The sequence below is a fragment of the Chelonia mydas genome, chromosome 5 (genome assembly GCF_015237465.2).
Source record: "Chelonia mydas isolate rCheMyd1 chromosome 5, rCheMyd1.pri.v2, whole genome shotgun sequence".
Classification (NCBI taxonomy): Eukaryota; Metazoa; Chordata; order Testudines; family Cheloniidae; genus Chelonia; species Chelonia mydas.
In genome coordinates, this window is record NC_051245.2 from 22,365,457 (window position 1) to 22,391,706 (window position 26,250).

The window sequence follows — 26,250 nt, forward strand, 5'->3', positions numbered from 1 at the left end:
TTACCAAAGGAAGCACCAGAAGATGCAGCTGAAAACACATTTTATTTTTAATAATAAAGTGAGAGTTAGAAAGGTGCTCAGTGGAAGACAAAGCATGACAGGGCACACATGCTAGACAGATGTGCTCCAAGTTCTCCCTTCCTGTCAAAAGGAGTGACACTCTGCTGTCTGAGGGATGTCAGTTTGGTTCTAGTTCTGTTGGCGAAGCAAACCTTGAGTGTATTTTTGTTCTCCTCTCCGTTATGTAACTGCTCTCCTCGATATACACTCAAGGGTCAGTCTGAGGTTGGATTGCACCTTTCTGAAAAGTGATGTGAACAAGGCTGATTGAAATAGTGCTCTGTTCAGATGTTTATTATTTATTTATTTCTGCGCTTGCTCTCTCTTGGAGTTCTGAGAGTCCAAATGGGGCAAAACCCCAAAACGCAGATAGCTCAGTTCAAATGCTCATCAGTTAGGTCAGGAGTCTATTCAAATGACTTGCTGACAATCCCACATTTAAAAAAGGAGACAGATTTCCAAAGTCGTCTATACCATTTGGCTGTCTATGTGCCATTAATTTGAAGAGGGTTTGGGCATCCTAATCCTGCAGTTTTTTGTTTTTTTTTTTTTGGGGGGTGGGGATCACAGCCAGAGCAGATTTTTGGAATGTGTATTAGAGAGGAAGGATAGCCCAGTGAACTAGCCTAAGACTGCATGAGTCCAATTCCCTTAGGCAAGTCTGCATGAGTCCACCTTAGGCAAGTCTCTTGGCCTCTCGGTGCCTCAGTTCCCCATCTTTAAATTAGGGATAACATTTCCTGACCTCACATTGGTGTTACAAGGATATACACTAAAGACTGTGAGATGTTCAGATATGCAGGGGAAGCCATATAAGTACCTTAGGGTATGCCTGCTTAGGAGGAGAAATGTATGGCGGCTCTGCTTGAGCGAGTGTGCTTTAAAAATAACAGTCTGGCCGTGGCAGCTCAGGCTAACTGCCTGAATACAAGCCCACCCCATCCCCCTGCATACATATTCGGGCAGTTAGCCCATACTGCCACAGCCAGGCTACTTTTAACCCACTAGCTCAGTGGTGAGCTGGAGCCAGTTTGCACTGGTTCGCTAGAACTGGTTGTTAAATTTAGAAGCCCTTTTAGAACCGGTTGTTCCACGAGGGACAACTGGTTCTAAAAGGGCTTCTAAATTTAACCAGCCAAAAGTGGCGCCTTAGGCACCGACTCCATGGGTGCTCCAACCCTGAAGCACCCAAGGGGAAAATTTGATGGGTGTAGAGCACCCACCACCAGCTCCCCACCCCACCCCTGGCCCCAGCTCACCTCCGCTCCGCCTCCTCCCCTGAACACACCGCCCCGCTCTGCTTCTCCGCCCCCACAGGCTTCCCGCGAATCAGCTGTTCGCGTGGGAAGCTGGGGCAGGCTGAGAAGCAGCCGCGGCTTCATGCTCAGGCCCAGGGAGGCGGAGGTGAGCTGGGGCGGGGGGGCGCAAGGAGGGCCTCCCGCGCCGCAGCAGGTAACCCGGGGGGCGCGCAGGGGAACCGCTCCCCGCTCCAGCTCACCTCCGCCACCCTCGGCCTACCGGGAAGCCACCGCCTGCTTCTCAGCCTGCCCCAGCTTCTCGCCTAACAGCTGATTCGCGGGAAGCCGGGGGGTGGGGGATGGAGAAGCAGAGCGGGGCGGTGCGTTCAGGGGAGGAGGCGGAGCCAGAGCAGAGGTGAGCTGGGGCCAGGCGCGGGGCGGGGAGCTGCCGGTGGGTGCTCTGCACCCACCAAAATTTTCCCCGTGGGTGCTCCAGCCCTGGAGCACCCAGGGAGTCAGCGCCTAAGGCGCCACTTTTTATGTGACCAGTGGGGGAGCAGCCACTCCCCCTGCTCCCCCCCCAGCTACGCTCCCCTGCCCCTAGGAGCCAGAGGGACCTGCCAGATGCTTCCTGGGAGCTGCCCCAGGTAAGCACCTCCGGGACTCCCCACCTCGCCCCCCAGCAGGTGCCTCTGGCTCTTAGGAGTGGGGTGGGCACCCACTACGGTGGCCCACGAGACCCTCCTGCCTGGTTCTGGGGGCAGTCAGGGAACAGGGGAAGGGGGTGGATGGGGCAGCGGTCCTGGGGGGGGGGGGCATCAAGGAACGCAGGGGGTTGGATAGGGCAGGAGTTCCGGGGGGCGGGGGTGGGCAACGACCCCCTCGTGGGGTGAGGAGGGAATCCGTTGTTAAGATTTTGGCAGCTCCATCACTGCACTAGCTCAAGCAGATCTAACCCCTGGCTGTCTAATTCCCTGTGCTGGGAATCACACTGACAGCTGCTGTATAAGGTGCTGTACAGACAGAGGTAGAAGCAGTTCTTGACCCAAAGAGTTTACAGTTATAGAAGTATACAAGCACACTTCAGATCTAGCGGGAGTCCATGTGATGAAGCCTATACAGAAGCTAGAATCACATTTGGGAAGGTAAGTGATGCCTTGTAATTGTTCTGCAGTAGCTATAGCACTGAAGTTAGCAGACAGTAATTGTTTTTTGATGCCAGGGTTGTTTTTTGATGCCCTCTCACTTTCCAAGCGTAATTACCCAGGCTGTGTGCAAAGTTCATTAGCTAATTCTCTTCACATCAAAGCATTAACCAGATTTGTATGGGTAACTGCCTGGACACTGAAGGAAAATATACCCCCGAGTTAGGAAACTTGTTCTTCAAAGATTAATGGACTGAGCTCACAGGTGCACTGGAACTCTACGCTCTTGGGCACAGGGAGAGCAGATAGTTTCCACCATATTTCTGAGCCCTTCTGTTTGGGACTCGAATTTGGCCCCCAGCATAGTTTAGAGTAGCCTCAGGGCTGCTTTAAATGGCAGCAGCGTTCACCAGCTCCACAACGTCCACCCCACCCTCCAACTGCATGCCTCTATGGCGGTGGATCAGCAAGGGTGATAGAACAGTCTAGGCTGGCTCAACACCAACTGAGGATTGCCGAACAAAAGGGAACCTGAGCAGCCCATTTGGGGCAGCCTTAGATATATTTTGTGCTACCAGAGTGCAAAGGTGACTTGATGTGAGCCTGAATCTGGACTCTTATCTATACTTAGCCTATCCTCTGTTAGTGAGCCCTGGTGCCTCCCTTCACTCAGAAACCTGCTTCAACAAGAAAGAACCAGACCGCAGCATCTATACTGGACAAGGAAACTGAGGGATTGGGTGTGAGGGTGGCCAGGGGGAAAGGGCCAGGGCCTGAAAAGGAGGCAGTAGGTGAGGGGTATCAATGACAAACAGAAGTTACCAGTCAGGACGAATAAGAGAAAGGGGACAATGCTGTTTGGAATGGGGTTACGAGGGTTACTTTTTGAGGAGAACAAAGCTAGACAGAGTCCTGGCGTTTGGGTGGGAAAATAGGAAATCATTGCTGGCCAGGGGAAAGGGATTAGGAAGTGCAGCCTGGGTGTAAATTTAAGCATGAAGTCAATAGGAAACAGGAAGAATTAATTCGGAGTGACATAATTAATTTAGTCTCCTCACATCTCGGAATACACAGCAGCTGTTCCACTCTGTCAGTCACTCCTCCTTTGGAGAGTGGGTGTGTGAGAGAGAGAGGCTTCCAGAGCAGAATTTGAGCTGGTTCACACAGAAACTGGCAAGTACCAAGCAAAAAAAAAGCCAAGGCTCTCAAGGAAGGGGGAAGATTTTCAGAGGCACAGGGGCAGTTGGGATTGGCCTATGCACCTTTGGAAATATACCGAGATCTCCAAACTCCTCACCTCCACATGCACATCAGGTGTTTAGGCACCTCACGTCCTGTGCACATAAGGAAAGGCAGGATTTTGCACAAGCAGGCAGGAGTGTGAGGAAATTTCATATTGGTGAGAGCCCACTGATAATCTGGGCCAAATGCTTCCTGCTTCACAAACATTAGTGATAGAAGCCACTGAAGAAAACAACTGATTTGAAGCGAGATTTCAGTTTGACATCGCTAAAGGGGAGTAAGTAGACCAGCTACGTAAATGATCTCTGGGTTGACAGTGTCCCTTTTATTAGTGCTCCGGATCTGTTGTTAGATTTAACCTTGGAATGGATGGGAAAGGAATGCTCAAACAAAAGCTCTGAGCATCCTGACAGTCGTTACACTTACAGCAGCAATCTCTTAGCAGCCTGAATACTGACCTATGTAGATAGTCTGCAATAGTCAAATGGAAATATCACCATTACAAGGCTAGCTACACCTCTGCCTGCTTCTGGTCTCTCTAAGACCCCCCCACCTGAGTGCTAGACCAAGACCAAGACCCCAGGCACACTATCCTGTGTGTACCAATTGCCGATCACCCTGCAGGTCCAACGGGATTACAGGCACCTCTCACAGGGGGCCCCTCCCCAGATCACACCCCCTTGTGGCACAGCGTGGTTTCGCAGGCATCCCACCCTCAGCTCCTTCAGGCTTCTTGAAATAATTTGCTCACATGCCAGAAGAATTAAAATAAGATCCCCTCCCCCTGCCATGAGATTTTATTCATTAAATCTTTTCAGAACACAGACCCTTTGGCCCTTCAGTCCAAAACCCTTCCTCCCCTTGGTTCAGGAATCCCCTAGCCACCCCTTCTGGGCCAGATTGCTACTTCAGATTCGTTCCCCCTCTTTGGGTCAGGAGACTCCCAGCCTTCCTTCTGGGGCCTGAGTCAGTAACTCAGGCCAGCTGCAGTCCTCAATCAGCTTCTTGCAGCTGGCTCTTTTAATCCTGTCCTTTCCCCTTGGGCAGGCAGACTAGAGGTATACTGGGAGCTAATTTTTAGGCCCAACCCAGACTTGAACCAGACCCAAGCTCACTTGACTTGAGCCGAGAAGTCCATCCCTACCCATGAACTGGAGTTAGCGACGCTGCTGCCTCCTGCCCGTGGGTTCAGCTCTCCTCCTCCTGCCCCTCTCATGCCAGCCACTGCCTCCTCTGGCACCGTGTGCGCACTGCAGAGCGAGAGGCCCTGGGACCTCCGCAGCACACACACAGCACTGTGAGGTGGCGGCCGTTGGCAGGAGAGGGGCACGCAGCCCCTGCGCTGACCCCACAACCTGCAGGATGAGAGCCAACCTGAACCCAAGAGGGTCCAGTTGCTTTCCTGCAGCATGCACAGGACAGCGAGGTGGTGGCAACCGGCAGGAGCAGGGCACGCAGACGATGATGCACCAAACCTACAGCAGGAGGGGAGAGCAGCTGACCCAACCTGAGTGGGTCTAGCTGGTTTCCCACTGATCTGGACCCAACTCTTGTAGTTGGGTCCCATCAGGTTCCAGCCAGCTCTTTCAAGCTGGCTGCTCTCTCCCCACTCTTTTGACTCTCTGGAGTCTTCTCTTTTATCCCTAGGTCAGGGATTGATTTAACCACATGACCTTGCTGTCATGTGACTGCAGTAACTTTCCCCACCTGGGGAGGAGAGCTGAGTGAGGCACAGGTGGGCTGGACCCATTAAATCTCAAAGGGGTCAGTCACCCTGTGACAGTCACTAACAGCTTTCTTAAAACTAAGGACTTATTTAACAGTGGGAAAGAAACAGAGAAAAATGAATTTTAAAACAACAAGCACCCTGCCTGTGTATATTTAGGCTCATCTAATCTTACGCTCTGCCACAAGTCAGATAGGCTTTCCTCTTCAGTTACAGGAAGAGAAAAGAACAATGCATTCTTCTAGCCAAACCCAGATCCTCCTCTGTGTCTGTCTCTCTCAATCTGGTTGTCTCTGCCTGAGCCTACACTGTTTAAACTGCCTCCTTCCAGTCCGCAGGAGAATCCAACGGGCCTTCTCCAGGAGAATGCCCCAGTGATGGCTACTCCATTGCTTGGGCAGTTAGTCCCATACATTCAGTCTCAGTGGGTTATATTCACCAGCCTGATGGCTGTCTTCCCCCTGTGGATGAAGGTGCTGAAGCTGTCTAAGAGTTGGGTCCAGATCATGTGGGAAACCAGCTAGACCCACTCAGGTTGGGTCAGCTGCTCTCCCCTCCTGCTGTAGGTTTGGTGCATCATCGTCTGCGTGGCCTGCTCCTGCCAGTTGCCACCACCTCGCTATCCTGTGCATGCTGCAGGAAGTTAGTCTAACACACCAACTTAGAAGTCAAGCACATAAATCACCATTTGCAACACAAATTGAAATGTGCAATTGATGCAGGCATGTATGGTCAGAGTTCATCCCAGGAGACAAGTGATTATCCCAGCCAGCTAACAACAAAAATCCAGAAAAGCCTCTCAACCCCAAATCACACCCAGGAACACATCCACATCCTGCCCCCCAAAACCTTATCAAACAAAGAGCTTTTGCAGCATGACCAGAGTGGGGGAAAGTCATTGCCAGACTCCCATAGCCAGGACCAAAAATGCCCCATCCCCTTTTTAAAATGAGAGGATCTGCTGACTGCAGCTATGGCAATACGTCAGGTAGGCATTTCCGAGGCCAATTAGGGCTTTAGAGGTCATCAGTAGAGCTAATACATTTGCCAAAAAATGTAGTTTTGAAGATGACCAAAACGATGTGCAAATAAAGGATGAATCTGGCAAATAGTTTTGGCCAAATGCAATTTTTTTTGACATTGTCAAAACGGTTCCATTTTCAAGTGACATTTTCATTTAAAAAAAATGTAGGTAGATTTATTTTTTAAAATGTTTAAAGGGTTAAAAACGTTTAAAGGGTTAAAAACACCCAAAAACTGAACTAAATGAAAAACTGGAAAAAAAAATTGTTTTGGGTGAAATGAAACATTTTGGCAGGGGAAAAAAACCAGTTTTGGTTTAAAATTAACTGTTTGGTTTTTTTTTGTTTGACCACTGATTTAAAAAAATCATTTACTCAGCTCTACTCATAACCATCACTTTAAACTCACCCAGGAGACCAATAGGCAGGCACTGCAGACTTCAGAACACTGGTGCCATGTTCTCCCAGAAATATGAACTGCTCCATAGCTATCTGCTGCTTTCTGGACCCCCTTCCGTCTCCAAAGGATTTTAAGGTGTAGCCCCATGGAGAGCGCACTGCAATAGTCTAACCCAGAGATGATGGAGAGATGGACAACACGGACAAGACCCACTATAGTGTGAGGCTGTATTAATTAACTGACCTCCACCACTACCTTCTATGAAGGCAGAGAAAGCTCTCAGGGAAACAATCCAGACCAGAGTAGTGGATCTTGGGATTTGTCCTTCCAAGAATGGTGGTCAGTCACAGGCAGCTGGGGAAAAACAACAGCATAAATGAGCAGCTGCCTACTATAGACTTTGCACCACTGCATACCAGCAAGCCAGCATTTCTTATGTTTGTTCAGAGGGTGTAGCCTGGGAATCCAGAAAAAGAAAATTTGAGGCAGCGATCAATCTGGTTGCAGCCCTGTATTAAACTTGTAATTAACTACAGCCGGGTATAACTTAAAGACAGGATACCCCACACCACATCACACAGCACAAACAGCCTTCCATGTGGTTCAGATTGAGCTTTTTATATACCAAATAAACACCAGTTTCTGTTGAATAGGATGACTCTAGCAACTACAATGTTAAATATAGTGCAGAATAACGTTTGGGGAAATGTTACCATTTGCACGCACGCGCGCACACACACAGCACCAAGATGCATGTTTAAGTGACCTCAAAACACAGTATTGTGTTTGAAAACCATTGAAAGCTGTGATTCTGTACACCGATTCCTCTCTTCCTTTGTGACTGATCTCAGTGGGATGGGTTGTGCCCATAGGGAGAACAGAATGGGGGAGCTGAGACCGGCTAAGGGAGTCCACGAGCAGAATTTTATCCTAAAGGCTGGTGGTTTTTTGCATCTTTTCATAACATATTTGGAAAAAAAAGAACAATTTTTAAAAAAACATGTAGGGCCAAAGCCTCCGCTGATATACAACAGCACAGCTTCATTGAAGTCAATGGAGGCAAAACAAGGAGTCAGCAGCGCTTTCTTTCAGCAGCTGTGGAATACATGTGCCCCTGTTTGCACAAGTGGGACAGTCATTTTCAACCCCTGCTGCATGAAAGGAGGTTTGAGAGCGAGGGCGGGCCGATGTGTTTCACCATCAAATAGGGCAACTCTCGGTACAGATCCGGCCAACAGATATTACAATGGCTGAAAGGAGTCTAAGGGGGAAAAAACCGGTGGCCAGCCTGTTACACACAGGAGGCAGAGGCCACTATTGCGCACGCTGTTAGGACTGATGATGCACTGTTGGAAAGTCTTCCACCAAATCAAAGCGTAGGGTTGGGGTGATTTCCTGGTCCTCCAGCAGCGTTCTCCCACTCTCTGGATACTGCTGCGGTATACTGAGGACTGTGCTGGAATTGCAAGCTGTCACTTTAAGATTGGAGAGCTGTGGGGGAGGAAGGGGGTGTACCCTGGTCCTGCTTGCAGGCTCAGGGTCTCTGTATCAAAGCGTGCAATACCAAGTCAGTCTGAAAATAGACAGCTTAAAGCAAGGCCTGGCATGGTGTGCTTTGCTGCCTTAGGAAGCAGCCTGTTTGCCTCTGTCTCTGTGTTTGGGTTCGTGTGTGTTATCACTGTGAACTCTAAGATTTCAAATATAGCACTCCATTGCCACCTTCCAGCCAGAGGCCATCCAACACAATCCAATGCTCTAGGCACCTCTTCAGTATGTCACTCCCCCATGCCACTCAAATTGGGCCTGGCTACCCCTCTGTCACGATGGAGAGGTGGCTGGGCCAAATTTGAGTGAGGGAAATTGTGCCGTGGCACCTACGGGTCACAGTGCCACTCAAGTTTGGCCAAGCCACCCCTCCATCATGACGGACAGGTGGCCAAGCCAAATCTGCCAACCTCTGCAGTTGCCCAGCTTGCCTGTGGCTAGAGTGGCCTCTGCTTCCAGCCAGGGTGTTCATGGGTATGCTGTGAGACAAAACAACTGCCAGTTTTATCCCTGCCTGGGGCTCACAGAAGTTGCTGAAGCTTGGCAGGGAAGGACCAGACTGCACCAAATGGCAGGTATTTTCAGCAACATTTCCCAGACAAGCAGAATCCATCTAGCACCACCCCCAAAGTCTTCACCACCCACACTTCCAATTAAATACACTGAACACTGTGCTTTACTGTTAATCGACTCAATGTTTTTCAGGATCTACGAGAAAAACATTTCCGGCAAAGTGCAGCTTTCTATGCATGTGATTTTGCCAAGTGGAGCTGCCTCCCCACTGGTTGTGGTTATGAGGAAACATTTTTTTCATTTAGCTAGGAAAACAAATGACTAGAACACCGCTCACTCAGCCCTCAGCTCGGCCAGCGCATGCACGCCCCAGGACACAGGGCTGCCACGTGATAAAGGGGACGCATTTTGTGGGGGCCTTTTCTTAAATATTGGGAGGACACCACTGTTAATGCCCTCGAATGATTTAGAATTAGAGCATGTCTGCACTACAAACCTAAGTCGACATATGTTAGGTCAACTTATAGCCACGGCAGGAATTACTGGGCTGGCTGATGTCCACGCTACCTCCCTCTAACGGTGGTGTGTGTCTTCACGAGGAGCGCTTCTGCCGACTGAAGATGGGCAGTGTCGGGGGCTGAGAGTCAGGACTCTAAGCTCCCCAGAGGGATCCCAGCTGCCCCTCCGGACTCTCTCTTCTCCGCTCCCAGCCAGGAGCGGAGCAGCAGCCACCCAGGGCTTCTCGACTCCCTGAGTGAGGAGCCTCCAGACAGCAGCCTGGCTGGGAGTGGGGAGCCTGCTGGGTGCAGCCCAGTTAAGAACAGGAAGCCAGTGGGGTACAGACAGGCTCTAGCTGCCTGGCTTTCTTGTCAATTTCGCTTCTCCATTGACAAGACAGCCAACAGCAGATGTAAGTAACGCAGTGTCTATGCAGACACTGCGTCACTCAAACTACACTGACATAAGCCCTACGCCTCTCGTGGAGGTGCAGTTATTATGTTGGGATGGTATGGCACTTACATAGATAGGACAAAGCTGCAGTGTGTACACTGACATAATTAGGTTGACATAAACTGCCTTACATCAACCTAACTGTGTAGTTTTGACGCATGGCCAGAAAGGGTTAAACATCCTGCAAAACAAGTAACATTCAAAAGACATGTGGGAAGATAATGTTTGTGGTTTTGTGTCAACAATGTAATCAACAGTCCCTGTCTATGGTGTATTCTGTTAATTCAGAGATCAAAAGAACATCCTGGCATTTAAATGAATTGTAAACACCAGCTATCTCTGTATTCATCTCTCTTTGAAATGTATAGCAAGTCATCTGTGAATGATGGAGGAACAAGCAAATTGCCTTATGTTAATTTGTATAGCTAAGTACCAGTGATGGACCTCCTTCAAAGTCATCCTAATTACCTTTTGTTCCCCAAGGAACTCCCAACTTTTCAAAGAGGACATGAAATTGAATAAAAGATCCTTGGGTCCTGATTCTGTCATCTCAGATTTGCTTAAGCTTCATCAGGGGAAGTTTGAGTCACAAGACTGAGGTCCCAGCTATGCTGGTACACTCTGAATATGATATCTGGTCATTGGACGATAAATTATTAACTAAATCTAAAGGAACTCTTTGCAATTACACAGCTCACCATCTCTGCTATGAATCTGAACCTCAATGGATTGAACTCATGTCTGTATGTTTATTGATCTTTTAAAACATACTCTCTCGCTCTCTTGTTTTTTTAATAAATTTTAGTTTAGTTAATAAGAATTGGCTGTAGCATGTATTTGGGTAAGATCTTGAATATTCAATAACCTGGGAAGTAATGGGTCCAATCCTTTGGGACTGGTAGAACCTTTTCGTTTATATGAGGAAATAAGATTTTCAGAAATCATCACATTTGACTTGGGTACTTGGATGGAGGCCAGAAGCTGGGTTTTTTTAAGGAAACTGAATAATGAGTAAAATAAAGAAGCTGTTTTATGCTAGCTTGGTAAATCTAAGTATTGGAATATCCACCAGCTTTTTGGTGTTTATCTGCACCATTCTTTGCAGTTCACCTTAATTGAGTGACCACAGCTGGCCCACACTGGGACCCCAGATACAGTAGTGTAGACCAGGCCTTAGAAATTTGAGGTCAGCTTAACAAAACAAAAACAAATAAAAGAAACAAGAACCTGGAGACCCAAGAAAGTTTCTTGGCTAAGCGGATTGGATCACAATTGTCGGAAGGGTGCCTAGCACACACCGGGGCACTATAGAATTTAGAAGTCATGGGAGTTAGGTAAGGGCATCAAAGCCACTGAGCTTGGTATCTACTATAGGAGGAGCTCCAGGCAAGCTGTGTTGCTGTCATCACTTACATCACCACAAACCAGTTGGAGACACATTAATTAGCCAAGAGGGAGATATGTGTTCAGCACCTAAGAAATCCTTATCGCTGAAGGAGCTGAGGAATTGCCATTTGCTCTGCTCTAATAAAGAGAAGGAATATAATTTTAGAGTGTAAGCCAGCAGCACCATGTGAGGCTGTAGTTCACAGCTCTCAGCTCAGTGAAAGGTGCAGCTAGAGTTTGAAAGCAAAGAGTTATTATTCTGGCTGCTGGGAGAAGCCAGTCAATTTACAAAAAGTTAAGAGACAGACATTTACAAGGCCTCTGAGTACCCTATGGCTCTAAGGTGCAGGCTGGATTCTCTGGCTTGATTTACACTCAGAGTTTGTTATGATGAAGTACTTATTTCTCTGTTTTGATTTTCAGCCTTTTAGATTTTCTTCCCATTAAGTAACACTTCAGTGCATGGATGCTATGTCTAATGTGGTTTCCAGATGGGAATGTGTCACATGTATTCCTGAGATGGGTGAGCCAGATGTTTCATTTATGGGAACTTTTCAATTATTGTTTTATTCTTATACGGACAGAATACTCTCCTCTGTTTACATGTGCTTGGAGATCAAGGATATCAGGCCCGATCATGCTGTCCTTAGCTGCATTCCAATCCTGCTTTGACACCAGCACCTTTTCTGGCCTTGAGCAAGCGACTGATCCATTTTACCTCTGTTTCTCCATCTGCCCAATGGAGTTAACACCTACCTCCCAGCAGCATTGTGAAGATTAGTTCGTTCCGGTTTTTCCCTTGCAGATGAAAAGCACTGTAAACTCCTAAGTACTTGATATGGCTCTGATCCTGCAGTGAACTCCATGCTGAAGCAAGGATGCAGGATCATGGCCTATTATCCTCACAATAATACATATGTCTTAATCCTGGTTCAGGACTTCCCAACACACATCTGAATGTACTAGCTGTGAAACATCAGACTGTGGTGGAATGTAACCTACTCAGTTCCTTTTCATTCCTTCCATTGATTTGAAATCTGTTTAACAAAGTCCTACAGGAGGACAATAACTTGCGCTTGGTGAAGCATATATTTTCAATTGCCAAACTATAGCTCACAAAGGAACTTTAAATTGTCCCCATTCCCTGTAATGTTACCACTTATGTGATGGCTGCAGACACGACAAACACAAAAAAGGCACTTCCAGCCTGCTGCCTATACACAGATACTAGACCCAAGCCCCAGTTGCTGACAACACCCTACTGAATGTTAACCCCTTAGTCAACAAGCAGCTTGAAATAAATAAAGGATCTTCATAGAGGTAATCAAATATTTGTGCTCAACACAGAGTTTGGTGAATGATCTTTAAACCCACTATTCTGATGAAACTGCCATGAGATCTTACAGGCCTGTGGGGACCAGACAGAACCTTGGTTTTTAAGATCTTATCTGCTTGGAACTTAGTTTTATTTACCTAGGAAGGATGAGTTGATGCTGGTGGGATCTAATTGTGTGGTTCCAGGGAGTCTTTTCAGCCCTGAGACTAAGACACTAATCCATCCCACCACGTGAGAAAGCTTGAAAGTGACTGAAGCCACTTTTATAAGGACTAAATTGAGTTCTAAATGTTGAATGGAAATAAAAACAGTAAAAAAATAACAATAACAATAAAAAAAGACATTATTATCCTTTTTGTTGATCCAATATTCTGTTTAAAAAGTTACATTCCACTCAGTTTAGCAGCCCTTTTTCTGGATCAATACTTTGAAACAAAAATACAAATTACAGACCGCCCCTGTTGAATCACTCTTGTGGTGGTGTTTCTTCCAAAAATTCAAAGCAATAAAAGGAATAAAAGAAAGGTACACATTAGTTAATAAACTATGCCTTCAGAAATCAAACCCTAAACCTCTAATGATACCTTGTCTACAATTCTCCAATATCCAGAAGTTTTTGATGAAAGCTGCATAAAGTCAGCCTGCAAATCAATTCCAGCTTTCTCTGCTGTAACTCAACATACACGAGAAGAATTTATACCCTTAGGGTAGGGAATGGGGAGATGAAGCCTTCAAGATGAATTTCAGCTATATGTCAGGCCTATTTACTGATATATGAATATCTATCACTAGCTACAAGGCTGTAGAATTATATAGGCCAAATCAGCAATAATCAACATCACATTTCCAGGAAAACAGGTCACCAAAACAATGGGCAAGGGAAAAGGGACACTAATTTGCCCATAGCCATTTTTCAGTCTCAAAATCTCAAGTCTGCACACTTTGTGAAAGGCCATTATTTTCCTGACTGGTTCTCAATTTGATATGGTCAATTGCAAGGATTTCTCAAGTGTCATCTGATGATCCACCCACTTGCAGCTCTGTATATTTTTTAAGATAAATTTATTATGAGCTCGACATTTCAGGCCACATCATTTTATAGATTTCATTAACTTGAAAGTCTAGAGCCAGGCAGATGGAGGGGGAAAAATCTCAACTCTGACTAAAAGATTTAGTTCTCAAGAATAACGCCCCCTCCACAACTTTGGGAAACTTGCATCAAGCAGAGGCCAGAAGGAAGGTTAAAGAACTTCTCTCAATTCAAACCCTGTTAAAAACATGACAGACAAGTTTTCTAACAACTACTCGGATTCTATAATCTTTGTTCTTTATGACTGATTAGTTCCACTTTCCAGCACCTCTCCTACAGACATACTCTCCAATTGAAAGCAACATATACAATAACAATTTAAATTCCTGTTGGAGCCTCAGCTTTTAAAACATCCATATGCTGTGTATAAAGTCACATAATGTAGCACTAGGTCACATGCACTCCATAGCTTGCACAGGCCGAGCTCATTGCATGCTCCAGGGGTTCCTGTATCCCTCCATTCTCCCCACCAGCTCCCTGTGTGCCACCCTCCCTGCAACTCCCCTAGTCTCCCCGCAGCAGGGGTTTTGTTTGCCCAATGGTCCCTCCTCCCCCCATGGTAGGGTCTCCCATTCTCCCCCCAGGCCATTAGCTCTGGGTGCGACCCAATTCCCACTTCCCCTCATGCCCTGTATTCCTCCTTCCCACCCCCAACGCAGGGGCTCTGTGTGCCCCCTATTCTCTCCTTCCCCCAATCTACCCTCTACCAGGGGTTCTGACCCCCCAACACCCTTTCTCCCCATTCCAGGGTCTTGCATTCTCTCTCTCTCTCACACACATACACACACACACACCCCCCGAAGGGGCTCCATGTATGCCACCATTCCGTTTCCCCTGATGTCCCTCCATTCTCCCTTCCCCCCTTACCAGGGTCCTCCAATCTCCCCCAGTCAAACACAGAAATGCCATCAGGTTGAGTGCAAGGCCTTCACAAGCTTGGCCAATTACTTAAGAAGTCATCCAGCCAAAACAGGCCTTCTGCAAAGAAGAAAAAGTTACAAGTTGATTTCTTGAAGGAGTGCATGAGCCGAAGATATGTTCTCATTTCTTCTCATGCAAGCCTGGAACGTTTCTGCCAGTCCACCTATGTATATGGATTAAGAATATTATTTATACTACCGCAGCGGAAAGGAAACCCAGTCATGCCCCAGGACCCTGTCACGCTAAGCGCTGTACAAACACAAAACAAAAAGATGGCCTCTGCCTCAGAGAGCTTACAATCTAAGTATAAGACAGTAGACAACAGATTGAGACAAACAGGGTGAGGGTGGACGACAAGTAAACAGGGACAGACGACAAGCAAACAGGGTGAGGGATGGACGACAAGTAAACAGTATCGGTCAGCATAGTCTGCAGTGGTATCAATGCGCCAGCAGCAACCTATGTATTGAAATTAAATATGGTATTCCATTTATCAATTAAATTTGCCTCCTCTGTCATCAGGTAACCTTACCTCCACCATATAGGACATAGCATAAATAATTATGCTTCTTCATATGAAAGCATTCAATACAATACCTACTTCTCTTTTCTGAAAACTCAGGCCAGGTCTACACTTCAAAATTAGGTCAACATAGCTACATCGGTACGACATAGCTATGCTGACCTAACCCCAGTACAGCCGCAATGTCAGCGGAAGGTGGTCTCTATTGACATAGCTACAGTCTCTGGGGGAGGCGGTGTTCCTACTCTGACAGAAAAAATGCTTTCATAGGTGTAGGTTGCAACGTTGCTATGCCACTGTATCTCCATAGTGTCCATGTCCCCTCAAATAACTGAGCAGCTACATGCACAGAACTTTTAAGAAGTTCATTGTAAGTTTAATAAACACTCTTCATGAAGAAAATAGTTCAACAGACTATTGCATTAGTCTATCTCCAAAATCCCATATTCAAACCCTGGAATAGACATATGGAGAACATCTCCTCCCTTCAACATGAAGGTGGTTTGTCAGGCTTAATTTACTTTTATCTGCTTGCAGAAGCTGTCCTAGGGTCCTAAAAAGGCAGACACATCTATTGGAAGCTATCAGTTACCGCCTTCAGATGCAAGGCAGCAGACAGTTGATCAGCTCTGCTCTTATCAGCAGAAGTCACAAAAATTTATTATCCCCAGTTAATCCTTTTACACCGGTGAATTTCCAAATGCTTTTATGGTGGAAATTGATGGGATGAAAACTTGTCTAAATAAAAATGGTGAGCTGCCATTTTGTATGGCTTACTGTGCACAGGAGCAATAGTCTACATGCTTTGGTGAGCATATGCTGGCACCCTAACTGGATCATCTCCAGTTTTGTGGTTTTGTACTTGTATGTTCCAACATGGTGCTTTTTGCAAAGCCCTTTATGCAGATAAATGATTCAGCCTTTTGGTTTTTTTAAGTAAATTACTTCAAGAATAATTTACACTATGCAGCACTTAATGAGCTAGTTCACTCATTAATCACAATTTTCTTAGAATCCAAGAAGTAGAAGGCACGATCCCGATGAGATTAATGAGAGCCAAAGGGTGCTAAGCACCTTCGGATTAAACTAACTAGAATGTGATGCTCTGTTATAATGTAATGGTTCTCAGAGAATTATGTCTTAAAGTCTTTAAATTTTTTTCAGTTACCCACTCCCACATGAGAAGACAAAAATTCCAAACAACTGCATGAAAATCCATCTCTGGAAACTAAAGTGTGTTCCCTTTAAGACTGAAATATGCAACTAGTAATTGAATCAGGCTTAATAAACATTTCAGATTTACAGAACATGGACCCTGGCCAATTATTAGTGAAAACCACCCATTCTGTCACATCAAGCAGTGAGCAGACACACCAAATGAAACAAGGAGTTAATCTTAATTGTTATTTCTTTGTTTATTGGATTTGCTTTTTCACTCTGCTGTGGAAAGCTGCCATGCTGTGTTTAGTACACCGTACCTGATAGTTCCTTTGACAGCTCTAGAAGAACACCGTTGTTAGACTGGGAGGGATCCAGTAATTATACCATTATAGTGGGGAAAGAAAAAAAAATCTAATTCTATTACCACTGTGTTCTTGTTATTTCACTTTCCAGTTCAAAATATTTGTTCTATGTAGCTACAATGAGCCATTCTGCATACATATCACTGTGAGGCAACCATATTTCATGAATTAATCCATAAGGCAATGTAGGTACGTTGTAGGTACAATGTAAGTACACTCTGACCTCCGGAGCAGAAGGCTGTGTGTTGAAGTTCCATACCACAACTTGCACGCTCTTCTGGCACTGCAAAGTGATACTACCAGTGTGGTTGCTGCACTGATCTAGGTCCAAAGTCTTGGTTGAGTATCCAGGATAGAATGTGTGACCCTTCTAAAAAGAGCAGGAAAATAACCCCAAAGTTCTGGCTAATATTCCTTCCATCAGTGAAGGGGATTCTGCTGTTTAAGGCTGTGTACAATCGATTATTGATATCAAGATGGCTGCAGTACATTAGTTCCCAGTGCGGTCACTCTATGAGCAGTACCTAATTTGCTAGTTACTTTGTAAATGGTTTGGGGCCAAACTCTTCCCATAAATTATTCCGTCGACTGCATAACTTTGCCTTAATGGAATTATACTAATGATCAATTTGGCTTCTTTCAGTGTATGAAATGTAAAATTTGATTTTACCTCATTCCCTTAAAAAACATCTAGGAAGAAAAAAAAAAAAAAAGAAAAAAAGTTACTTACCTTATAGTAACTGGGAGTTCTTCAAGATGTGAGATTCTTATCTATATTCTACTGGGGTCGATGTCAGTGCTCCATGAACCTGGTGTTAGAGAATTCTTGCAAACAGTATCCTTTTGGCCCACTCATGCGCCCTTGCCCAACTTATGTTTCCAACCAAAGGCATGACGACGGAGCAGACCAACCTCCTCTCCACTTCCTTCTCTACCATGAATCCAATTATGACCTGAAACACAGGGGAAGGAGGGCGGGTAGTGGAATACAGATAGGGATCACACATCTCGAAGAATCTCCAGTTACCATGAGGTAAGTAATTTTCTGTTCTTCTTCGAGTGCTGGTCCCTATATGTATTCCACTGCAGGTGACTGACAGGCAGGACTCAAGTAGGAGAAAAGTGCAAGGATACAGATGGGAGAGCCTCTTGGAGGACCGCTGTCACAAAGGATGCAACAGCGGAGAAGTCCTGTACTAGAGCATAGTGTCTCGTGAACATGTGGCTGGAACTCCACATAGCTGCCCTGCAAATGTCAAGTAGAAGTTTTTCCTGAAACAATGTCACCTGAAGCCAACAAGTCTAGACATTTAGACTTGTCAGGAGGAGTAGATTTTGGACATAGTCATCTAGATCTCTTCCTGGCAGCCTGTACGACTGGAGAGTTTGGTGCAGTCACAAATGATCTGGAAAAAGGGTTAAACAGTGAGATGGCAAAGTTTGCAGATGATACAAAATTATTCAAGATACTTAAGTCCAAGGCAGACTATGAAGCGTTACAAAGGGATCTCACAAAACTGCGCGACTGAGCAACAAAATGGCAGATGAAATTCAGTGTTGACAAATGCTAAGCAATGCACATTGGAAAACATCATCAAACTATACATACAAAATGATGGGGTCTAAATTAGCTGTTACCACTCAAGCAAGAGATGTTGGAGTCACTGGATAGTTCTCTGAAAACATCCACTCAATGTGCAGCTGCAGTCAAACAAAATGTTAGGAACCATGAAAAAAGGGATAGATAAAAAGACAGTAAATATCATAATGTCACTATATAAATCCATGGTGCACCCACATCTTGAATACTGCATGCAGGTTTTTGTCACCCCATCTCAAAAAAAGATATATTAGAAGTGGAAAAGGTACAGAGTAGGGCAACAAAAATGATTAAGGGCATGGAAGACCTTCCATATGAGGCAAGATCAAAAAGACTGACAGTTCAATTTGAAAAAGAGATGATCGAGGGGAAATAGGATAGAGGCCTATAAAATCATGAATGGTGTGGAGAAAGCAGGGTGGATAAAAATTAATGATTTAAACAAAAATCAAAGAAATCAGTTTTTAATAAAATGCTTTTTGAGGAAAAAACCGATCTAAAGACATCTTTGAGCTATAATGTACCTTAATTAAAACTATCTCATCATGGAATAGGGATTATAAATTCTAATTCTATAGTATGAGACAATATATTCATGTAATGTTTAAGAAAAGTTTTGTAAATGAGTTCCAATAGTTCATGGATTAGGGACCCAATCTTATGGGGTTCCACAGGCTTCTGGATAGATTATTTAGGTTAATCTTTCTAGCTAACTAATAGGACTCAGTGCTCAGTCTAGAAGATACCATCAGAGATGCTTAGCTGGATTTGTGTCTCCAGAGATAACATGCTTGTTAACAGGAAAAATATGTTTTAAATAAATAAATAATATATAGAGGTGAGAAATAACAGACCTCAAGCCTATTGTCCCTCTGCAAATTTGTGTACACAGAGTCAACCCCTTACCTCTCTCTAAAAGTGCAAAGTTTCAGAAAGGTCAATGAATAGAAGACTGTTGTGGGCGGAACAGATCTGGACAAGGAGAAGTAGTCTGGAGATAAATGTGAGAAGGGAGGGACAGGCAGTAGAAACAAAAGTGAAACTGTTTGAGCAGCATATTCCAGAAGTCTTGAGGTCTTTCTGAGTGGAGCCTTCATTGATTTGAGATCTACCGTACTATTCTCTCACTAGAAGGGAAAACCTATAGTGGCAGCAGGCTGTAAAAGAGACCCAGTTTGGGAATATTTTAATGAAGTTCCTCTATCTGTGGGTAAGACAGGCATACGTGCAAAATGCAAACAGTGCAACAAAGAAATGCAAGGCCTGGTTGCCCGAATGAAACAACATCATGAGAAGTGTTCATTCTCAGGAGGAAGCTTCATTGAAGATGATGAAAGAAACGTGTCTGAACGTGCAGAATCTTCAGGCTGGTAAACTTTTTTATTTCGCACTTCTTTCTTAAGAACTGCCTGTCTTCTTTCTGGACTATTCTTGAATTCTCATGTTTGAGCAAAAAGTATAGTTGTTACTGTATGGTGCTATCATTTTAGATCCAGTTGTGATAAAAAAAAATAGCTGAAATAGGCAGATCTTCCTTTTGCAATTTCACCTTTAGAGCAGTACTGAGTGCCAGTGAATGCAATGAGTAATACCAAATGAGCAGTATGGTAATAATAATTAAATAACTGCACTGACTTATTTTGTGTAGGAGAATCCATCCTCAACACACAGGCTTCTGAAGACTATCCACCTGCAAGATCACTATCTTTTTCGATAGTTTCAGCGTTATCTGCCAATGATAGTGTTTCAGTCACATCAGGTACGTCACATAGCCACAGTATATCACCTGTAGCAAAAAGGGGAAAAAAATCTCCATCATCCAGAAACAACCATAGATAAGTTTCTGATAAGAACCAGCAGTTTATAAAAAGAGGTAATTGATGAAAAAATTGCCCAGTTTGTTTATGCAACAAACTCTCCTTTCCGTATGATTGAGAACCCACACTTCATTAACATTATTCCATCATTAAGACCAGGATACAGTCCACCCAACAGAGCAGATGTCGCAGCCAAATTGCTGGAAAAAGTGTATGAAAGAAAAATTGAGCAATATGCAAAAGGTGCAAAAGGTCTAGAGCAGGGGTGGGCAAACTACGGCCTGCAGGCCGGAAGGGAAACTGTGACCAAAGGGAGTTTCGGGGGAGGTACCCGCACGCAAGGGCAGCGCACAGAGCCCTCTGCCTCTCCCCCCAGGGGCCGCAGGGACATGGTGCCAGCCGTGGCACGGGGCCAGGGCAGGCAGGCATGGGGCCTGCCCTGGCCCCTGTGTGCTCCGCTGGCACCCTGGAGAAGCTCCAGGGAAGCGGCACTGGGCCGGAGCTTGCACCCCCAAACCCGTCCTTCACCCTGCCTCCAATCCCCTGCCCTGAGCCCCCCACTGCACCACGCAGCCCTCCTGCACCCCAACCCCCGGCCCTGAGCTCCCTGCTACACCCCGTACCCCTCCTGCACTCAGAGGTGAAAATAAGCCAGTACAGCGTACCGGCAAGAGCCAGTGCACCATACCGGACCAGCTTCCCCAGGCCGGCGATTTAAAGGGCCTGGGGCTCCCGGCCGCCTCTACCGCAGCCAGAGCCCAGGGCCCTTTAAATCGACCCCAGGCCCTTTAAATCTTGATTTAAAGGGCTCAGGGATTTAAAGGCCTGCCCCTTCCTGTTAAGGCCACGCCCATTCCAGTTGAGGCCCCACCCCCTGCTTGGGACTCCGGCGTACTGGTAAATCCTTTAAGTTATTTTCACCCGTCTGCACCCCAACCTCCTGCCCTGAGCCCCTTCCTGAACCCGCACCCTTCCTGCACCCCAACCCGTTCCCTGAGCCCCCTCCCACACCCTGCACTCCCTCCTGCACCCCAGCCCTCTGCCCCAGACCTACATTCATGGCTATGCATACAATTTCCCCAGCCAGATGTGGCCCTCGGGCCAAAAAGTTTGCCCACCCCTGGTCTGGAGGGTAAAATTGTTAACCTAAGTCTTGATGGGTAGAGCAATGTTCATAATGATCCTGTTGTATGTGCTTGTGTGATAACAGAAAAAGGGAATGTCTTCCTTACAGAAACAATTGATACATCAAGAAATGCATACACAGCAGAATACTTACAAGAAGTAGCAGTAAAAGCTATAACAAACTGTTGGGAAAAAATTCAAATGTCTCATACACAGCTTGGTCACAGACAATGCTGAAAATGTATCCAAGTTGAGAAGAAATTATTTAGAAGAGAGTCCCAAGCTAACAACATACGGTTGCAGTGCTCATTTGATGCACCTCCTAGCCAAAGACTTCAGTGTTCCAGAAATAAAGACTAATGTTGAAATTGCAAAATACTTCCGTAACAGCCACTTTGCAGCAGCTGCTCTGAAAAATGTGGGAGGAACCAAGCGAACTCTCCCACAAGACGCGCGATAGAACTCAGTAGTGGACTGTTTTGAGCACTAGATCAAGAACTGGCCTAATCTGATAACTGTGAACAAAATTGTGAAAAAAACAGATGGCACTGCCACAGCCAAAGTTCTCAACATTGGGGTTAAGAGAAATATTGAACACATGCCAAGTACCCTGAAGCCTATTTCTGTAGCCTTGAACAAAACGCAGGGAAATAGCTGTTTCATTGCTGATGCTGTTGACATTTGGAAGGAACTCAGTGAGATCTTAAAAAGAGAAATATGCAATGACCGAGTTGAATTACAAGCATTAAAAAAACGAACGGGACAAGCACGATCTCCAGCTCGTTTTCTTGCAAATATGCTCAATACTCAGTACCAGGATCAAACCTTGATTGCTGAAGAAGAGGAGCTGCCTATGACATAGACATCCAGCAATCATCCCTCCATAATGCCAACTTTAATAAACTTCAGGGCTAAGGGTGAACCATTCAAGAAATATATGTTTGCTGATGATGTTTTAAAGAAAGTCACACCAGTGAACTGGTGGAAGTCACTTAAGCACTTGGATTCAGAGACTGTAGAAGTGATAATCTCACTTTTAACAGCAGTAGCTTCTTCTGCTTGTGTAGAAAGAATATTTTCTTCCTTTGGACTAATTCATTCCAAATTGAGAAATCGTTTGGGAACTGAAAAAGCAGGAAAGCTTGTTTTTCTTTTCCAGATTATGAACAAACAGGAAAATGAAGGTGAAGAAGACTGAGTTAGCTGCAGAAGCCAATATTTTAAGTTTCTCATGTTGACCTGGCTGACCTGGTCGATTTAATTTTTGTTTTGTTTTTTAATACTTCATTTAACTATTTTAGATAAATACAATTTTAACAAAAACAAACCTGATTTTAGTTAAACATTCAAGTTTTTTAAATTCAAAAATTCATATGCTTGTTTTGTTAAAATATTATAATGTTTGCTGTTGAAGAAAAAAAATCCAGAATACATAATGTTGTTGTTTTAGTTTAATAAAACAATTTAAAATGTCTGTCTGGTGATGTTCTCCTCCTAATTCAGCATGGCAAGAAAATCCTCCAAATATTAATGATTAACTTCTTTAATTGGAGATAGTTCGCCTCCCAATGACGTAATAAATATCTGTTTCAATTACATTTGGTAAATGAAATAACCAATCATTCCTTTTCTGATATAGCTGTAAAACTAATCTGAAAAGTTTTCAAAATAAATCACTTAAAAAATGTATAGTATAAAAATGTATAAATCACTTCTAAAAATGAAACCTACATCTATCTCTGAGTTGTGAAGAATATGTATTAAGATAACAACCAACAAGAATGCACTTTTATGTATTAATCCATGATTAAATTGAGTCTTCCTGACTCATGATTTAAATCATGGTTTAAATCAATTTGATTTAAATCAAATCCACCCTGGGAGAAAGTGAATAAGGAACTGTTATTTACCCCTTCACATAACAGGGACCAGGAGTCACCCAATGAAATTAATAGGCAGCAGGTTTAAAACAAACAAAAGGAAGTACTTCTTTAGACAGTGTGCAGTCAACCTGTGGAACTCATTGCCAGGGGAAGTTGAAGCCCAAAACTATAAGTAGGTTCAGAAAAGAATTAGATAAGTTCATTAGATAAGTGATCACTCTCCTTGGCCCAACTTGATTATCATACACGTTGTAAGGAGAGTGATCACTTTAGATAAGCTATTACCAGCAGGAGAGTGGGGTTGGGGGAGGTATTTTTTCATGCTTTGTGTGTATAAAAAGATCTTCTACACTTTCCACAGTATGCATCCGATGAAGTGAGCTGTAGCTCACGAAAGCTTATGCTCAAATAAATTGGTTAGTCTCTAAGGTGCCACAAGTACTCTTTTTCTTTCTGCGAATACAGACTAACATGGCTGTTATTCTGAAACCTATTTTAAAAAAAAAACTTACTAAAAGTAATAAGACCTATGTACAAAATGCATTGAAAAGGCTATCTTTAAAATATTTACAGACTGAAGAAAAAATAACAAAGAAGCAGCTCCAGAGACTGGAGGTTCTGACCCAGGCCATGTGTCAGTAAGAAGAAACTGGAGAAGTGGTTGGTCCACTCCACCCTTTAGGCCCTCAGTTGAAAACACAAGGAGGGCAAGGGCGCATGCACGAACCGACAGACCCTGCTTGCAAGAATTCTCTAACTCCAGGCATGCAGAGTGCACGTACATGGAGCGCATGCAAACTGACAGTGGAATACACATAGGGACGAGCTCTCAAAGAAGTTTTAGTTTACGGACTGACAAAAATTGTATTTAAAAATGCAATGCTAATAATACACCGATGTTTTCAAATTATTTACATAGAAATAAATACATCACCCAATTTAGACATTTGCATCATTAGAGAATTATAGATGACAGCTTCTAAGAAAATTAGAAGGGAAAAATTCATGAAAAATCATTTTTTGTTAAAATATCAGTTTTTGTCAATTTTCAAGTCAGAAGAACTATTAGGCTACAAAATCACTAAAACAGAATCAAAGATTTATTACCTGGGAAAGGAAAATGGTATGAACTCATATACAAGATCATGTAAAAAACAAAATGACATTAGTAAGCAACCAATCATTTCTGTTCATAAAAACGTGCCCCTTTGTGAACATATGGCTGCCTTCCAGATGCTCCCTGGTGGCCTCAGAGTGGCCCTGCAAGCAGCCCCTCACCTCAGTTTCCCTCATTTCCTCAAATAAACTCAGTACAGCTTAAGAATTATATAAATAACCCTTTTTGAAGGGTTAGTTTATTACCAAAAGTCCCACTGCCATAAGCCAGAATCCCCCCAGCACAGTCCAAACAATACATTCATCCCAACAGTCCAATACCAAACATGGCTCTGGACTCTCTCACCACACCCCAGTGGCTAGGTATGGCTCTGGCATCTCTCCTCATACCTCACTTCAGCCCCTCAAGATGGGTGTTTCTCTGCCCTGCCTCCTTCCCCCATATGATTCAAGTTCTTGCCTGGAGACATCAGCAGTCTCACCCCTCCATCATTCCTCAGCTTTCTCTGGCCTTCCTGCTTCAGCCCTCCAGCTCAGAGCCAACAGGCATCTCCCTCTGCTGCTCTCAGCCTTCAGCGTCTCTGGCCTGGGGAAGTTTGTAGGTGACCCTGACTGCCTTCAGTACTGCTCCAGCTGCTCCCTCCTTCAGGGCCATCCCCTCCCTGAAGTGCTCATCCCTGCTCTGCTCTCATTTCGAGCTCCCACTCTGGACGCTGGGTTCCGGACTCGTCCCTCTCAGGATTCTGAGCTCTCATTTGTAACTTCCAGGGGAGCGCCACCCTCCTCCTTACAGCACACTAGGGTGGTCCTGGACTGGAAGAAGAGTGCTGGGCCGGATTCCATTATACCTTTGGTGTTGGAGAATTTCCAAGAAGTAGCCACAATGTGAAGTTAAGGCACCATTTTTGTCCTTATCTTGCCCTTTTCTGTGTATTTCATATTTTTCAAGTAAATACCTGAGCGTCAGCCTTTGAAACTCTTTAGAACATTAAAATAATTCCCTATAAATCTGAACCAAGATCTGCTTTCTCAGCAAGAGCATTCTGCCCTGGAGGTGCCCACTTTTGTTACTGTGAGGGCTAGAGTAGGGCTGACAGCATTTTGTTGCTTAAGGATTTTGGGGTGGGGGGGCAGGGAATAAAAAAGAAAGCATTTGTTCTGAAAAGAATAAGATCAGGGAACAACAGTAGGACTGACTTTATCAATAGATTACAAGAAGTGGGAAAGGATAGCAGTACGGTAGGTCAAATTTTGGGCCTCAACCGTTCGTTTCCTTTCAGCTTTGAACTTCCTGGCTTTGTCTATCTAATCTGTTCTATATAGGTTCTTATACTGCCCTCTTCACTGGAGTGTTTAAGCTTATTCCAGTAGCGAAGTAAACAACATAAGTAACATCTGTCCCCTCTGGTTCATTCTCTCTCATCCTCTATCAAGGGGAAGAATTGTGCACACAAGGCAGTGAATTGGGTTAGTGGGGGAGTGTCAAGGTTCCTTCCCCACTCTGAACTCTAGGGTACAGACGTGGGGACCTGCATGAAAACCTCCTAAGCTTACTTTTACCAGCTTAGGTTAAAACTTCCCCAAGGTACAAACTATTTTACCTTTTGCCCTTGGACTTTATTGCTGCCACCACCAAACGTCTAACAAGTATATAATTGGGAAAGAGCCCATTTGGAAACGTCTTTCCCCCGAAAATCCTCCCAACGCTTACACCCCCTTTCCTGGGGAAGGCTTGATAAAAATCCTCACCAATTTGCATAGGTGAACACAGACCCAAACCCTTGGATCTTAAGAACAACGAAAAAGCAATCAGATTCTTAAAAGAAGAATTTTAATAGAAGTAAAAAGAATCACCTCTGTAAAATCAGGATGGTAAATACCTTACAGGGTAATCAGATTCAAAACATAGAGAATCCCTCTAGGCAAAATCTTAAGTTACATAAAGACACAAAAACAGGAATCTACATTCCATTCAGCACAGCTTATTTTCTCAGCCAGTTAAAGGAATCAGAATCTAACGCATATCTAGCTAGATTACTTACTAAGTTCTAAAACTCCATTCCTGTTCTGTCCCCGGCAAAAGCATCA

At 44.6% G+C, this 26,250-nt stretch overlaps 1 protein-coding gene across 4 annotated transcripts in view; it reads right to left on the minus strand.

The window, feature by feature from the left end:
* The window catches only part of PDZD2 (PDZ domain containing 2), a 311,522-nt gene that overhangs the window by 252,903 nt on the left and 32,369 nt on the right, over positions 1-26,250 (minus strand). The window contains exon 1 of one of the 4 annotated variants that reach the window (XM_043547008.1): positions 16,845-17,816. The exons of the other annotated variants lie outside the window; for them this stretch is intronic. The gene's annotated coding sequence lies outside the window, so the exon portion shown is untranslated. Of the gene's footprint in view, positions 1-16,844; positions 17,817-26,250 lie in introns of those variants that run through there. 4 annotated transcript variants of the gene reach the window in all.